The sequence below is a fragment of the Urocampus carinirostris genome, chromosome 3 (genome assembly GCF_059441175.1).
Source record: "Urocampus carinirostris isolate Australia breed hairy pipefish chromosome 3, RoL_Ucar_1.0, whole genome shotgun sequence".
In the NCBI taxonomy this organism is placed as follows: domain Eukaryota; kingdom Metazoa; phylum Chordata; class Actinopteri; order Syngnathiformes; family Syngnathidae; genus Urocampus; species Urocampus carinirostris.
The window spans coordinates 18809382-18825466 of NC_142351.1; positions in this window are offsets into that span (position 1 = coordinate 18809382).

The following is a 16085-nucleotide window of genomic DNA, read 5'->3' on the forward strand; positions in this document are numbered from 1 at the left end:
TTTGCACCTTTTATAGTTAACACTTTTGAGCAAGATCGAATGCATCGAATAACTTCTTGCTTCGGGACTTTCCCGAGCGTTATAAGGTCGCGCATTTGCATATCATTTTCCAAGGTAGACACGCAGAGAACACAAGAAAAATCGATAAGTGGTTAGGAATCAAGCCAAAACCTCAGCCCCAGAAAAAATATTCAAAAGAAGCTAACAAAATTGATGACGCTACAAAACGTAAACGTACATTAAAAGCATCTTGGAAAGAGGAGTTCACATGGCTTGTAGCAGACGAGGCAACACAAACATTGCATTGAATGAAAATGAGTACATGAAGGTACATACTGATGGCAGATAGAAAACAGCGATGTCATATACATGCAATGAATATTATAAGTAGATTTATAATAAACTTAATTTTAAAGTGTTGTTCTGTTATATATTCTGATTATGGTGTACTGTAACTTTTTGTCATGAGTTTCAGACACTAGTCTACACCGCGGTAGTGTTAATCGTGTTCATGAAAATTAAAAAACAGCTGCGTGACTCACTCATCGTCAACATTACATTTTGGGTTAGTAAATATAAAAAATAAAAAATAAAATATATATATATATATATATATATATATATATATATATATATATACCGTATTTTCCGCACTATAAGGCGCACCTAAAAGTCTTAATTTTTTTCAAAAGCTGACCATGCGCCTTATAACACAGTGCGCCTTATATATGGCTCAATATTAAATTCGCAAGGTCTCGCAACTTACTCAACAGCCGCCGACTCGATTTTACCCCGAACGTGGAGAAGTCCGCGGTGTATGCTGGGATTTATATACCGGCGTTTCATTGGCTAACCAATGTGTCAATCATCATTTGAATCGATCACTATTGGCTGAAGTTATTCGGAGCCTCGGATTTGCTAGAGCTCCAAAACAAACCCTGCAATTGGCCGAAAAAGATGTATCAATCATCCGTTGAATCGATCGCTATTGGCTAAAGTTATTCGGAGCCTCGGATTGGCCAGAGGGCCAAAACAAACCCTGCAATTGGCCGAAAAAGATTTGTCAATCATCCGTTAAATCGATCACTATTGGCTGAAGTTATTCGGAGCCTCGGTTTGGCTAGATGGCCAAAACAAACCCTGCAATCGGCCGAGTTTAGCAATGGCGTAGCAAGCTTGCTAAAGTACGGCATAAAGAAACATGTTTCATTAGTCTGTATTTGTAAATATTCTACTCTCCTGGATTTACTTCACTCACGGTTGTAAGAAGACCATGATTGCGTATCATTATTGAACGTGAGAACTTAGGTGAGTTATGCGGCTTTATATTTTCCCGGTATCTTGTTTTAGAACGATCTTGATGTTGCTGTGATGAGTTGAGTGAATTAAACTCAATTCCAAGTGTTTATTGTCATATGCACAGTAAAGTTGTGAGCGAAAAAGAAAATAGAAACATAGAAATGTTTGGCATTTCTTGAATCCCAAGACTTCAACCTTCCGAATGATATTTGAAATGACGCATTTAAGTGACATCGTACGGACACTGCATCCGCACGTGTCTACGACACGTATTTGCTTCTTTGCAAGCTTTGGGAATGTTAAGGGGGTAATCAGTTTGACTGAATCATCTGACTGTTTTATCCACTTTCCCATTGTAGCGCCTTATAATCCGGTGCGCCTTATCTATGGAAGATATAGGACCAAAAACTATTTTTTGGGGGTGTGCCCTATAACCCGGTGCGCCCTATAGTGCGGAAAATACGGTATATATATATATATATATATATATATATATATACATATACACAGTCAAAAATGCTTGCCTTGTGAAAACAGAGGTTCAATGACGGACTGACAACAGGCGAGTGAGAGGACTGGGCTTAAGTTGGACGGGGATCCAATCAGGAGCTGGCGCCAACTGAGCGGACGCAGGTGAAATTAATCAGTCATCATTACACCAATAACACGTTACAATAAATTCAAAATCAACAGCTTTAAAGAAGAGGAAGAAAAGGGTTTATTTTGGTCCCGTTCAGGAAACCAAGAGAATTAAATGCAAAAATGAATCCCATCTTTTCATTATTGTAAAGAAATCAGGGATTTTGTTGCTCCTCTATGACATCAAATAGATAGATGGATAGCTAGATAGATAGATAGATAGATAGATAGATAGATAGATAGATAGATAGATAGATAGATAGATAGATAGATAGATAGATAGATAGATAGATAGATAGATAGATAGATAGATAGATAGATAGATAGATAGATAGATAGATAGATAGATAGATAGATACTTTATTCATCCCCGCAGGGAAATTCACATTTCCAGCAGCATCCCTGAGCTGAGACAATACAATAATAAAGCAAAAAGAATACAATATACAAATACCCAATGTGACGTGCTAATGCCCACTGTAGCGTGTTGTATAGAATATCTAAATAGTGCTACACAGAATACATATTGCAATAAAATTCGGTAATATGCAATGTAGGGGGTGTGGTTTAATGTGGGCTTTTACTCTGCCGGGTAGAGTTAAAGAGCCTCATGGCATGAGGAAGAAAAGATCTCTTCAGTCTGTCCGTAGTACAAGACAGTGACAGCAGTCTGTCGCTGAAACTGCTTTTCTGTCTGGAGATAAATGTGTTTCTTTTAGTCATTTTCTTCTTTTTTTCCAATGATAAGGCAAAAGTGCAGAGCAAAACAATTATTTCTTAGCCGGGAGTGGAGGTTGAGAAAACAAAGAGCAGTGTGAAAAGCGTCCTTCTCGTTTGAGATACGGAGGCCGAATGGTAACAGCATATGTTCTTGTCATTTGCCCAGCAGTATATATTAAGGCTACGCTTGTTGAATCCTTTGTTTGATGAGAATGTGGTCTCTAAACTAAAGAATCCCCAATTTTTCAATCTTTTTCCCACACAAGGGAACAGTTTGTAAAAAGCAAACAAAAAATTCCTAATCTTTTCATTTTATGGTTTGTCCACATGTGTGTTGCTGCGTGCTCATGTCATTATTTGATATCTGAATCCCTTTTTCATGGTTCAGATTAGTCAGGCAACATGACACTGTGTAAATCTATTGAAGCATGCTCCGTGTTTGTTGCCTTTGATTGGAGCCCAAGGCCATAATCCGAAGGCGCTATTAATAAAGTGTGTTTGTTCGGCGTTGTGTCCAAGATAAAGAAGGAGAGAGGCCAATTTCAGAGAAAACGGAGAACAAGAAGTCGGACATCCTAGAATGACTGTCTGGCTGTAGCAGGGTCTCCAAACACTTGGCGTCATGTGAATCGGTGGTCAAAGGTTATCCCCAAAGATAAATAGATATCGGGCGGAGCCGTGTATCTTATGTAATAGAAACTGAGTTGTTTTGGTCTTGAACGTCCATACACCAAGAAAGTTGGTGACCATGTCATTTTCAGTTGTTTGAATGCCGGACTATAAATCACATTTTTTTTCCTAGTTCGGCCGAGGTGCAACTTCTACTCGGGTAAGATTTATTTGTGAAATTATGGACACATTACCGGGTATACCATTTCACATGTAATTTTCGCACTAAACTGCTCCAGGTCTGTGTTGATAATTTCAACTTTGCCATGTTGTGCCGTCAAATGCCCTGCCGCCTCAGGCAAACATCACTAAGAAGACTTCAAATCTCATGTTTTGGGGTGTCTGTAATAGAACACTAAAGCACAGAGAATTTGCATCTTTTATAGCCATGCATCTTTTGAGCAAGTTGAAAATATTTACTATGGCGAAATGACTCTACCGTTTTTTACTACCGGTATTCAGGACATAAAAGTTCAGAAGATAAAGAGTCATTTCGCCTAAGTAAATATTTTCAATGTGCTCCAAGAAGAATGATATCAAAAATAAAATCATATTCTGCAGAGTACAAGCTGAAAATAGAATAACTCATAATATGTTACGTCGTTGAAATCAACAGCCATGTCGACCATGTACCGTTCGTATACGTACAAACTTAAACAGACTATTGCTCTCTTTTGTTTTAAATTACCTTTTGAGATGACATGTATTATTTGGTATTGGAATTTATCAAACATATTTCCCCCAAAATGTGACTCATACTCCGGTGCGACTTATATAGGTTTTCTTTGTCTGATTTATGCATTTTCCAGATAGATAGATAGATAGATAGATAGATAGATAGATAGATACTTTATTCATCCCCGAAGGGAAATTCACATTTCCAGCAGCATCCCTGAGCTGAGAACAGTACAATAATAAAGCCAAAAGAATACAATATACAAATACCCAGTGTGACGTGCAAATGCCCACTGTAGCATGTTAAATAGAGTAACTAGATAGTGCTACACAGAATACATAATGCAGTAAGATTCGGTAATATCCAATGTAGGTGGTGTGGTTTAATGTGGGCCTTTACTCTGCCGGGTGGAGTTAAAGAGCCTCATGGCATGAGGAAGAAAAGATCTCTTCAGTCTGTCCGTAGTACAAGACAGTGACAGCAGTCTGTCGCTGAAACTGCTCTTCTGTCTGGAGATAATGCTGTGTAGTGGATGCGATGGATTGTCCATGATTGAGCTCAGCTTTTTCAGTGCTCGTCTCTCAGCTACTGTTGTTAGGCTGTCCAGCTCTTTGCCCACAACAGAGCTCGCTTTCCTAGCCAGTTTATTGAGACGAGAGGCATCCTTCTTCTTGACGCTGCCTCCCCAACACGCTGCCGCATGGAAGAGGGCGCTTGCCACTACTGTCTCATAGAATATTTTCAGGAGCTTTTTGCAGATGTTGAAGGAGGCCAGCCTTCTGAGGAAGTAAAGTCGGCTTTGCCCTTTCCTACATAGAGCTTCTGTGTTGGCAGTCCAGTCCAGTTTGTTGTCCAGCTGCACACCCAGGTATTTGTAGTTCTGGACAAATTCTACACATTCTCCCTTGATGGTTACAGGAACCGGGTGAGTTCTGGTTCTCCTGAAGTCCACCACCATCTCTCTGGTCTTGGTGGTGTTTATGTGCAGGTGGTTTGCGTCGCTCCATCGGACAAAGTCCTGAATCAATTTCCTGTACTCCTCCTCCTGCCCGTTTCTGATACATCCCACGATTGCAGTGTCGTCGGCAAACTTTTGCACATGGCAGGACTCAGAGTTGTACTTAAAGTCCGATGTATATAGAGTGAATAGGAACGGAGAGAGAACGGTCCCCTGCGGAGACTTATAGTCCAGAAAATAGGGTAATTTAAAACTCAAGTTCCATTGAAGACATGTTTTTTTTTAATGATTTCTTAAAAGGATACTGCGTAATATTTGCAATGGCGGGCCACGATGTGAATTAGTGATCTGTCGTTTGTGAACTAACTGTTTCTATTAGCAGGCCCTATTTTATTTCTGAGGAGTGGAAGGAGGTGTTTGGGTCGACTCCAGCCCCTGCCGTGCGCCCGGTTCGCTGGGTCTGATGATACCAGACCCCTCGGCCATTGTGCGTGGTCAGCTCAGTGAGCCAGCAAGAGAGGGGAGAGACGCAAAGAGCCCCACACCATGCGGACGTGCGACACAAAGCCTGTGTTTTCTAACGAATTTTAAGTTAAACAAGACTGCATAAACAGAGACAAACAAGAACAATGACGGGTGGATACAAGAAAATCGATAAACAGAAAGAGAAGCTCGGCCCAACCCGAACGTAATCATTGACATTTTAAAATTCAGATCGGCTTGTTAAAAATACTATCCTTGTTTTGAGCAACCCTGTTTCCAGTTCCTGCCTTCCCCACATGGGCCCGTCATCTACCACCTTTAAAAATTAACACAATGTCCCTTAGAGATGTATGGCAAAAAGTCATGCACTCTAGGTAAGTATGTTAATTGTGATTTTTCTAATAGTTTCTCCTGCCCAAAAGAACGCAATTGTCAGAATTCTGTCAGAATAACAGAGCATATGCAAGGATGTTTTGAAGTCATTATCTCATGAAGTTGTCTTGCCCACAACAAAGTGTTTTTATTCCCAGGCGTCCCAGGTCGCATCCCCTTGTGTGCTCCCTCCTCCACCCCAATCTTTGGTGATCACTTGGAGAAAAGAAAATTGGACATAGTTGCCCTTATTAGTCTTAATAGCTCAATTTAAGTTGATATCTTGAACAGGTCAGACCTGCCCCACACTTATTATCGGACATAATGTTTTTTCCCCATTTTTTTCCATGCTGCATTCATGAAACCCTTCAATATATGGCTGTATTCAAGGATATTATTGTGAACAAAACGTGATGGTTGAATTTACCACCTCTCACAAAACTAAAAAAAAAAAGCAAAACATGTAAGCATTACCATTATCAAGAGTTATTTTAACCTACATGACAATGACTACAATGAGTGAATTTTCAAAACTAGTTTACTCCTGTTGCCAGAGAGATATAAGAAAGGAGCTTTTAACTAGATAATCATATTTCATTGTTCTGGTAGACAGTTGTACAAACTTACTACCAGGCATAAGTCAAGTCAAGTCATGTATGTTTCTATAGTTCTCAATTACAAGAAGTCTCAAAAGGGTTGTGCAGACCACAGACTATTATTACACCAGCCCCTGATATAGAACCCACATGAGGGAAAGGAAAAACTCAAAAACCTCAACATGAGGAAAACGAAGAAACCTTGAGGTAGTCCTCCTTCCAGGATGACCACGCTCCAATGAATGCAGACATCGTCAACATTAAAAATAGAATATAAGTGTTTTAAGGGTTCAAACAGTACAACTGACGTCGCAAAATGAATCTCAGGGGGCAGGGGGTTCCACAGCACCGGGCTGGTATGGAGAATGCTCTCGAACCTGTGTATCTCTTCTCGGGTCTTGGCTCTTAGGATCACTAGCAGATCAGCATTTTCCGAGTGAAGGCTCCGAGCAGGCACATAGAGGAAAATGAAACCTGAAGAATATTAGGGTGCAAGTCCATGCATGATTATGTCTAATACCAACAGAACCTTAATATCACATCTTAAGATGGAAGGGAGCCAATGCAGTTTAGCTAAAATTGGGGCAATGTGACTGAACTTTCTTGTCTTCGTTAAAAGCCTCGCTGCAGCATTTTGTACCAGCTGCAGGCTCTCGATGGTAGACTTTGGGAGATGGGAGAGTAGTATATTACAGCAATCGAGACGGGAGGTAACAAATGCATGAATTATAATCTCCAACTTGACTGAACTTCTAAAGCCTAAAGCTTCCAAGTTGTTGTCTCTCATTCACCGACTATCACACAAAGAACAATTTAGGCAAATTACCGACTCACAAAAAGTTATGTACTTGAATTAGGGCTGTGTTTTTTACAGGGTTGGGTAGGGTTACTTTAACTGGATTACTTTCAATTACTTTTGGATTACTCTAATACCAAATATGCTAATAAAAGACAAAAGAAACTAAATATGAATAAAATTACTAAATTTTGTGCAGGCTTGGGGAGTAACGGAATACATGGAACGGCAAAAATGATGTTGGCAAGCTGGATTTATTTTCATTTTGTTTCTGTCGCATTTTATGTTAGTTTTGCCGAAGATCAAATAGATCAAAGCTGGGAGAGAAAGCTTACCACGTGTTGTGAGTCATAATTTTATTCATATTTAGTTTCTTTTGTCTTTTATTAGCATATTTGGTATTGGAGTAATCCAAAAGTAATTGAAAGTAATCCAGTTAAAGTAACCCTACCCAACCCTGTTTTTTATAGGTTGTGTCAATATCACAGAGGTTCAGGAGGACATATCATGTATTAAGTACTTCATAAACAAAGTACAGAGTGCATCTAAATGAGTTTGATTTTCTTTTGAATGTACTTTTTTATTACAGAGTACAGTAATTACGGAAACAATTAATGTACTTACCAATAAACATAGGTAGTCCGATTGGTTAACGTGATATTCAAATATTGATATCATTATTTAAAATGTATTTTGTTGAATTTGTGTCACATTTATTTAAATGCTTGATTATTTATTTATTTGGAGAAAAAAAACACCCGATACTCCGACACCTTTATTTAATTATATACTTTATTTTCATGGATTGCTATGAAATGCTGGACCTGAGATTTTTAGGTGGTCTTGATCCATGAGAAAAGAAAGATGACTGATAAAACAAATGGCTCAGACTCTACAATTGTCTTAAGTTCTGGAAACAATTTAAGCTCGATCCACATTCCGGGGCCTCTTATGATTTTACTGTGTCTTGGAGTCTCTGGAGCCATTAACACGATACCAATCTGACCAGTGGCTCCAGTCAGGGCCCCCCGCGGGCTACTGAATTCTGCCATCGGGACAAACAATCAATACCAGTGACAGATCCCCGTCCGAGAGAGTGTAATTAGTGTGTCGTGAAGGATAGTGTGTCATTCAAACACAGCCATTGAACCTGCGCGTCTGTGTGTTGGTCAACTATCGTGTCTAGATGGGTAATGAAAGAAAATGGAGGCAGACTACTAAAACAAGGACATGATTGCGAGGCTAGAGTAATCTTGACCGTACTTAAGTCTGCTACAGAGACGTTTTTTTGAGAGGATAATGCAGGACTCCCGAGCGTTCAAGATTACGTTTTTTTTGCCCGCTTATTTCTTTTTTGTTCTCCATCTCCTCAAGCTGGAGAATGTAAAACATATCCTAAAAACAGTTTAGTCTATTGCCAGGGTTCCCACAGATCCTTGAAAAGTCTTAAAAGGTATTGAATATAGTATTCGAAAAATAAGGCCTTAATTGGCATTGGCATTTCTTAAATCTGTCAAGAACCAGATCTGGATCAGGACCCAAACGCGTCTCACATAAGCCTTTTGTTTTACGGGAAATGGGGAGTCATGCACGTTAGACAGAGGTCTGGCATGGAAAGACAGGAAGCCAGAGACCGACGAGATCGATTCCATTTGCCCGAGTTGATATCGGACAGATGCGGTCGATACCGGACAGGACGGGACAGACAGACAGGATAGATAATGAAACAGGATATCGAAAATAAACAGGACAAACAAGATGGGAACGAAAACTGGAGAGAATTATAAACAGGACAAAATAGACAGAACAAAACTGCAAACCGATATTAAACAGGACAAAAATAAACGGGAACAATACCGTATTGGAAAATACCAACAAGAAAACAGAACCGAGTCAGAACCCACGTTTTGCGGGGCAGAGGTTCGTTGACGGGCTGACAAGGGAAGCGTGACAGCGCTGAGCTTAAAGGAGACAGAAAGCCAATCTGTTAATGAACCGCAGCTGGCGCCACAGGTGCGGGGCCAATTGGGCGCCATGGCAACCGTGACAAAATCCAATTTTCGAAAGTCTTCATAGAGACAATAGATAGATTTATATTTGTTTAAACTAAAAAGATGCAAATACATCTATCAATTGTCTTTTTAGCGACTCACAGATTTACTTTTGTGGCAACATGGCATGACCACAAAAACGTAGCTATCAAAATGGTGATGTAGTTTTAGTCAGTCAGGTCTTTCAGAGCAGATGTATGTCTTAGGTATTATACACAATACACATAGCAACTTCGGACAAAGACGTTAACTTTGGACCATGTAAAAGTGTCAATTTAATGAGAAGTGGCTGTCTGACGGAAAATTTTCGCCATGGCTGAATGCCGTGCCAGGTAATGTGTAAGAGGCACCATGTACCGTGTTTTTTTGTTTGTTTCAATTGTGTTTTTTTTCTTGGTCGACTTGGTCTTGAATTTTTTTTCAAATGGGAGTAAAAAAATACTTAAAAGTCTTAAATTTAACTTGCCTCAAGCTGTAGGAACCCTGATTACCAAGTCTGTATCAGCATGACTTTGACCACCAAGGCTGTGGTGTTTGGAGTAACCAACAGCAGCAGTGAAAAAAATCCAAAGCACGCCAAAGACATAATATTCAGGAGCCTGGCATCCTTCGTGCACACGTCTGAGATTCAGATCCTCTCTGCGTGTCGCCATGTTTGGAAGTACTCACAAACCAGGAAGTATAATATGATGCATCCAGTCCAGGCTGAGCATCTGGTCTTTCCTGGAGCCTCCCATTGGATTCACAGTTCCGCTCCTACTATGGTTTTTGGACCAAAATGGCGTTAAATACTTTGCGTCACATTGGAGTCATACCATAAAACTAGGGTTTGGTCAGTACTAATACCTCGAATTGGTATCTGAGATGATACCAGGCCTTTTAAATAAACACTGTCTAATATTGGCCACAAGATTTCACTCTATTGCAGTTTTGTCAAATATACAGTCCGCGGCCCGGATCCATCTTGTTGGATGATTTAATCCGGGCCGCTGTAAATTTCTGAGTTTGTCAAAAAATGGCTTTACCTATTTTCTATCAACAGTTATGATTGTTTTAAAATAAACATAAATAAAATGCTCTTTCCCCCCACTAGAGTGAAGTGTAGAGTATTAAACGTTTGGTCAGAATCTTGTTTTGCAATGTCAGAAAATTATCAAACAATGTCAAAACATGAGGGCAGCACGGCGGTGCAGTGGTTAGCGCGTGTACGGCACAGTTCTGAGGTTCTACGCGTGTTTTCACTCCGGTTTCCTCCCACATTCCAAAAACATGCATTTCAGGTGAATTGGCCGGTCTGAATTGTCCCTAGGTGTGAATGAGCGAGCGAGTTGTGTGTCTCTGTGTGCCCTGCGACTGGCTGGCAACCAGTTCAGGGTGTTCCCCACTCACTGCCTGAAGACAGCTGGGATGGGCTCCAGCACCCCCGTGACCCTACTGAGGATAAGCGGTGCAGATAATGGATGGATGGATGTCAAAACATGTGAGGTAATACCGTGTTTTAAGTCAATCACATAGATATGTTATCGAACTGATATTGGTGGAATATGAGGTTGGGGAGGGGGATGTTGGCTTGCATTTGTGCATCAAAGGTTGCCGTGAGAACTCCACCACAGGGGTCCTCCCCTCCCAGGAGACCGCAACCGAGAGCTTGTACACGTTTCACCTCGCAAAGACAGTCTGAATTTGGCTAGAAGGAAGGCAAGAGGGGATATCCTAACAAGAACAACTAGACCAAAAGCCCTGGCTGGTCCTGATCAAGTCTCAGCTCAACAAGCAGCCAGAGAACCTTGCCAAGTCAGCAGTCAAGCTTGATCGAGCTAGCGGCCAAACTGGTGGGACAAAGCCAGCGATCTCAGAGAAGCCTCAAGCCACCAGCAGTCAACCTCTGCCTCAACACCCTACATCCTGTGGTCCTTATTGCAACAGGGTCTCAGGCCTACCAGGATTCCTCATCGCTCTACAGCTGAGGACATAAAGACGGGGCCGTCATCTTCATCAAACAACAAAATATTGTTGTTGCTAGGTATTGGTATTGGTGTGACGTAAAAGGGGTAATTCTTTCAAAATACAATAACGTAATAATCAAGCCAACTTTATTGTCCATCCAAATGGTACCAGTTTAAGTTCTCAACTTCTAATTTTATTTTGTTTTGTTTTCTTATTATTGTTTTATTTTCTATTCAAGCTTTTTCAGTAGATGAGTAATAAAAGAAAAGTCCATAAATCCAAGAGTGTGTGTGTTTTGATTAAAGTATATTGAACTATCAAAACGGTTAAAAGAATCACCTAAAGTGTGTGTAGCCACCCTTCAGAAAAACGTAACAAGGTTTTTCATCCGTTTTCCTGACATAATGATCTAAAAACGTATGTGGTGCTCCAAAAAGGCGAGATGAGATTCGAAAAGAATAAACTCGGCTCTATAATTCAATTGGTCAATACAATTTTTGTTAAAATAATTTATTTACCTACTATATTCGCTACAGACGTAATGGTGTTCAAGAGCTGAACTTCAGTCTGGTTCCAGGCTTAAAAAAGCTTTATTTAAAATCAATATTCATTTGAATAATAAGCAAATCCATATCCAAGATGAAGCGTTGTGCACCCTGGAGTCCCTAAATTTTGATACCTCCTTAGTCCCATCACAGACCCTTCATGAGACTTTTAAAAAATGTTAGCATCCTCGATTAGTTCTGTTGTGGATTCATGGTGAAGTGTGCTACGAGCGCCCGACAGGTTGTGGTGGAGGAATGTGCTAATCAAAACCTCTTTAAGTCGCACACAAACATTTACAAATACACAAACTTCACAGATTGACAATGGAGCCCATTCATTCGCAGAGACCTGACTCTGAAGGGAAGCACAAGCAAGAGTGTCTCTCAGCATTTGGACACGTGTAATTGCCATCACTCAGCCTGTCTGATACTGATAATAGCACGATGGGAAATTCCTGTCAGAGCCCTTTCGCAAGCCCCCCCTTTTTTTTGGAAGCCTCGGTGTTCCACTGCGAGGCAGTCAAATGCGTTATGGCATGCACGCATAGCTGTCATTAAACAGAATTTAGGAAAGAAAACACACGCGCACATAACATCAGGACAATTAAAACTTACAAGGCACCGTGTGTTCGTTTGTTTTTCCCTGGCGACTGAGCGGGGGCTTGTCTGTCTGTCAGTTGGACATGTTGACGGACAGTCCCCACCCTCTTTTTTATTTTTAGTGCGCTTTGAAACGACATGAGACAGAAGAAGAGAAAAAAAAACACTTGAAGTGGGTGCCACCTGAACTGGCGAGACGTTTCTGTGGTTAGCATTCAGGTCCGAAATCTGCAGGCTTGGCAGATTGCAAACGAGTACTTTTTTACTGTGTCTTGGGAAGGCGACAGCTTTTTATTATTGTTGTTTTATTTCGAATTGACTGGATACAGTTTGACTGAGGATCCTCTGCTGGACAAACAAATAAGCCCTCAAGTTAAGACAACGGCCAACATTGAAATTTATGAACGAAACAGTGTTAAGAGTTAATTTACTGAAAGTACTGCAATACAGACGTTGCCCGAACGAGATAGGTTCCGGAAGTTTAATATGTTCTAAGTTGCTTCAGTGCTATATTTTGTATGTTTAAGATTTATATAAGTATGGTGAAGGCTTGTAAAGTAACCTGTATTGTTTTGTATGAAAAAATAAAGATTTCATTGGACAATATGCTCTAATAAAGTGAGGTTTAACTTACTTTTGAAAAATTAGCGTCAACAGTTCGGCAACATCCTCCTCCGTGGTAGAAATTGGCCGGAAAAAAGCGATCCAACCTTTTTCTCAACCGCTTCAATCTTTCTTATTTCACTTTCATTTAAAAAGAAACGGCTTGCCTCTTCTTTACACTTTACAACAAGGATCAGCAACCTTTTCGATGTGGATTGCCACTTTCAAATGTCCTTGTAAATCAGTGTGCCACACCAAGATTAATGACTCACACAAGAATTTTTGTATATCCAACAGATCTGACATTTTACCCCAGTCCACATGGATATATATTGAAATCGTATAGCTGACCCATTTTATCTTCCACTATTTTTGTTCATCAACAAACTAAAAAATGTGAACAACATGTGGAAAGGCCTGAAGACATCCATGACTTCAACCATTCTTCATCAACAATAAACTACAATCAAAAAACAAGTGATATGGACAGCTACCATACCATTATCAATAAAATCTTATTTCAGAAAGGATCAAAACTTAACACACACACGCACGCACACACACACACACACACACACACACACACACACACACACACACACACACACACACACCTTTATATTCACCATCAGTAAATGGTTTTCAGTGCTTTGCCATGCATGAGAAATGTGAAAGCTTGCTTCAGTGGTGGTGTTTTAGCATTGACAAAGGTTTTCAGGGTATGTGTTTGTTTGCCGTACATAGACACAACGCATTTTAATAATTTCATGTTCATGTTTCGCCTCGTAATGACGTTTAACACTTGACGTGCGAGGTACAATGCTCTCGAGGCATAATGCAAAAACAGCACGGTCATTTTTTGCACAAAGCCTCAAACATCTGTCCACGCTGGCTGAAAAGAACGTGATTTTTTTCGCTGGAGGAGCAGTCGTGATTCGTTCATTTATCGCGTGCTGGTGTTTCTGTGGGAGTGTTAAAACACAGATCTCTCCTCCTCTGCGAGGCACCGCGCAGACACACGCTCACACACGGAGCAGATGTCCGGATGTTTTTTCGACATCCAGAAAAAAATGTTCGTATGTACCGTTTTTCGAAAGTCGAATGGTCGTAAGTAAGGGAGTGTGTGTAAATAAAAGCATTAACACATCTTATCCCAGAGACTTGTGTTCATTTAAAGTGTAGTATTTTCTTATCTTCCTTTATATGTAACTGTTTCTAGTAAAGTGACGTTTTGTATTATATAGCGTTTCCTTGTGGTAATTAAAAACCGCCATTCATTAGAAAATGTATATTGATTTAAAAAAATAAGCAAAAATTCATAATATATAGTTTTAACATGCTTTATTTAAATAAATAAATTTGTATTTGTTTCGCATAACATGAGGCCCACCTAAATCCCCCTATTGTCCAGCATTTTCCTGCTACGGGTACCCCTAAAACCAAAAACAAAGGTTGGGCAAAAAAATTTGGAAAAACTTCCTTGGGCTCTGTAGCAATCGATTTTTTTTGTTGCACAACAAAATACAGGGACATCTAGCGGTTAAATATTACACAGTGTATCGTGTATGATTTCTTTACTATTGAAGATTTTTTTTTAAATTGTAAACATTCTCTAGTCTTGGGGGCGGAATAATTAATAAAACCTCTCTTCCATTCGACAAATAAGCTGTTTTTCCAGTGTGATTTTTCTTATTTTATCCGAGAACCATGTTAAAATATTTTAAAGTAAGTCAAATGAGGCCAAAAAAAAGGTAAGAATTTTTTCTTCCTGACTGAATAGTTTGTCTTTATTGCGATTACCCCATACGGAGGGACACTTTGCAGTGAAACCGGTGTGCCCGGAGGAAACCCACGCAAGCACGGGGAGAACATGCAAACTCCGCACAGGAAGGTTGGTAGCTGGATTTGAACCCATGACCTCAGAACTGTGCCGCACACGCGCTAACCACTGCTTCACCGTGCTGCCCATGTAGCGAAATATTCAATACAATTACGGTATGAGGCCTTTCCTGCTAGTGGTAATCATGGAAACCAGTACTGTTACATGTGGGGGAGCGAACCCCCTACCCAAAATAAGAGCTTGGAGAGGGATGGGCACCGTTGTGGTGTACTTGCCCAAGCAACACCACAGGAAGTGGTGCTCCTATGACCCAGGTGGTAAAGGGATCCATGAACCATGAACTCTGTATTTTATATTATAATTATATTCCAAAAATAAATAATTGTTGGGAAAATACTGAAAAATAGATACATACTGTACATACATACATACATACACGTGTGTTTGTGTCTGTGTCTGTGTATAGTTAGACTAAGGAGACCTTAAAACGATTTACTTGGGGGCTGCCACAACCAGGGGTTCTTGGTGAGGTTAGGCAAAACGTTTACCGGTAATATAAATATTTTATAAAGTGATCTTTTTTTCATACTTCTCAAATATATTTTTTAAAAATGTGACATAAAAGAGACATTTTGTATCATCCGACCACTCGATGTTACTAATTTATCTAGTTTTTAGTATTTAAAAACAGGTATTTTTTTAATATAGTTCATGTATTTCGGCATTTGTTGTTGATTATAAGCTGTGTTTCATAAATTAATGTGAGCATTCATGTGAGCGGGAAATGCTTTTCTTGCAGGGCGACCAAACATGTGTTTTCAGGATTTTCTATTTTACCCTAAAATAGCCTACTTTATCAAGGAATGAGCCCAAGTACAAACTGATGTGTAGTTCCCAAATCAACCATTTTGTGTCTTTGTTGTCATTGTAATTTAGGTCCCGTTCATCTAGTCTTTTATTTTTCAAGGCAGAAAACAACCCCTCAAACGTCATATCAGTAACATGGTGTGTCGACTAAACATGGCATTTTATTTGTTTCAAAGTTCAAAGCAAAATCCATCATTATGCATCTCGGCAGGCGGTCATGTTGACACATGTGTTGAGTGAGGATGATACCAGTTGCTCAGGCGATGACCGATCAGAACCTGCTCCAGGAAACAGGGGCACCGTGATTGGCTGTGCAATGGGTACTTTTGATGTTAGGGTGGCAGTGGCTGAGAAGGTAGAGCGCTCGTCTTAGGATCAAGAGATCGCAGTTCGAATCCCGGCTCCTCCGTGTTACATGTGGAAG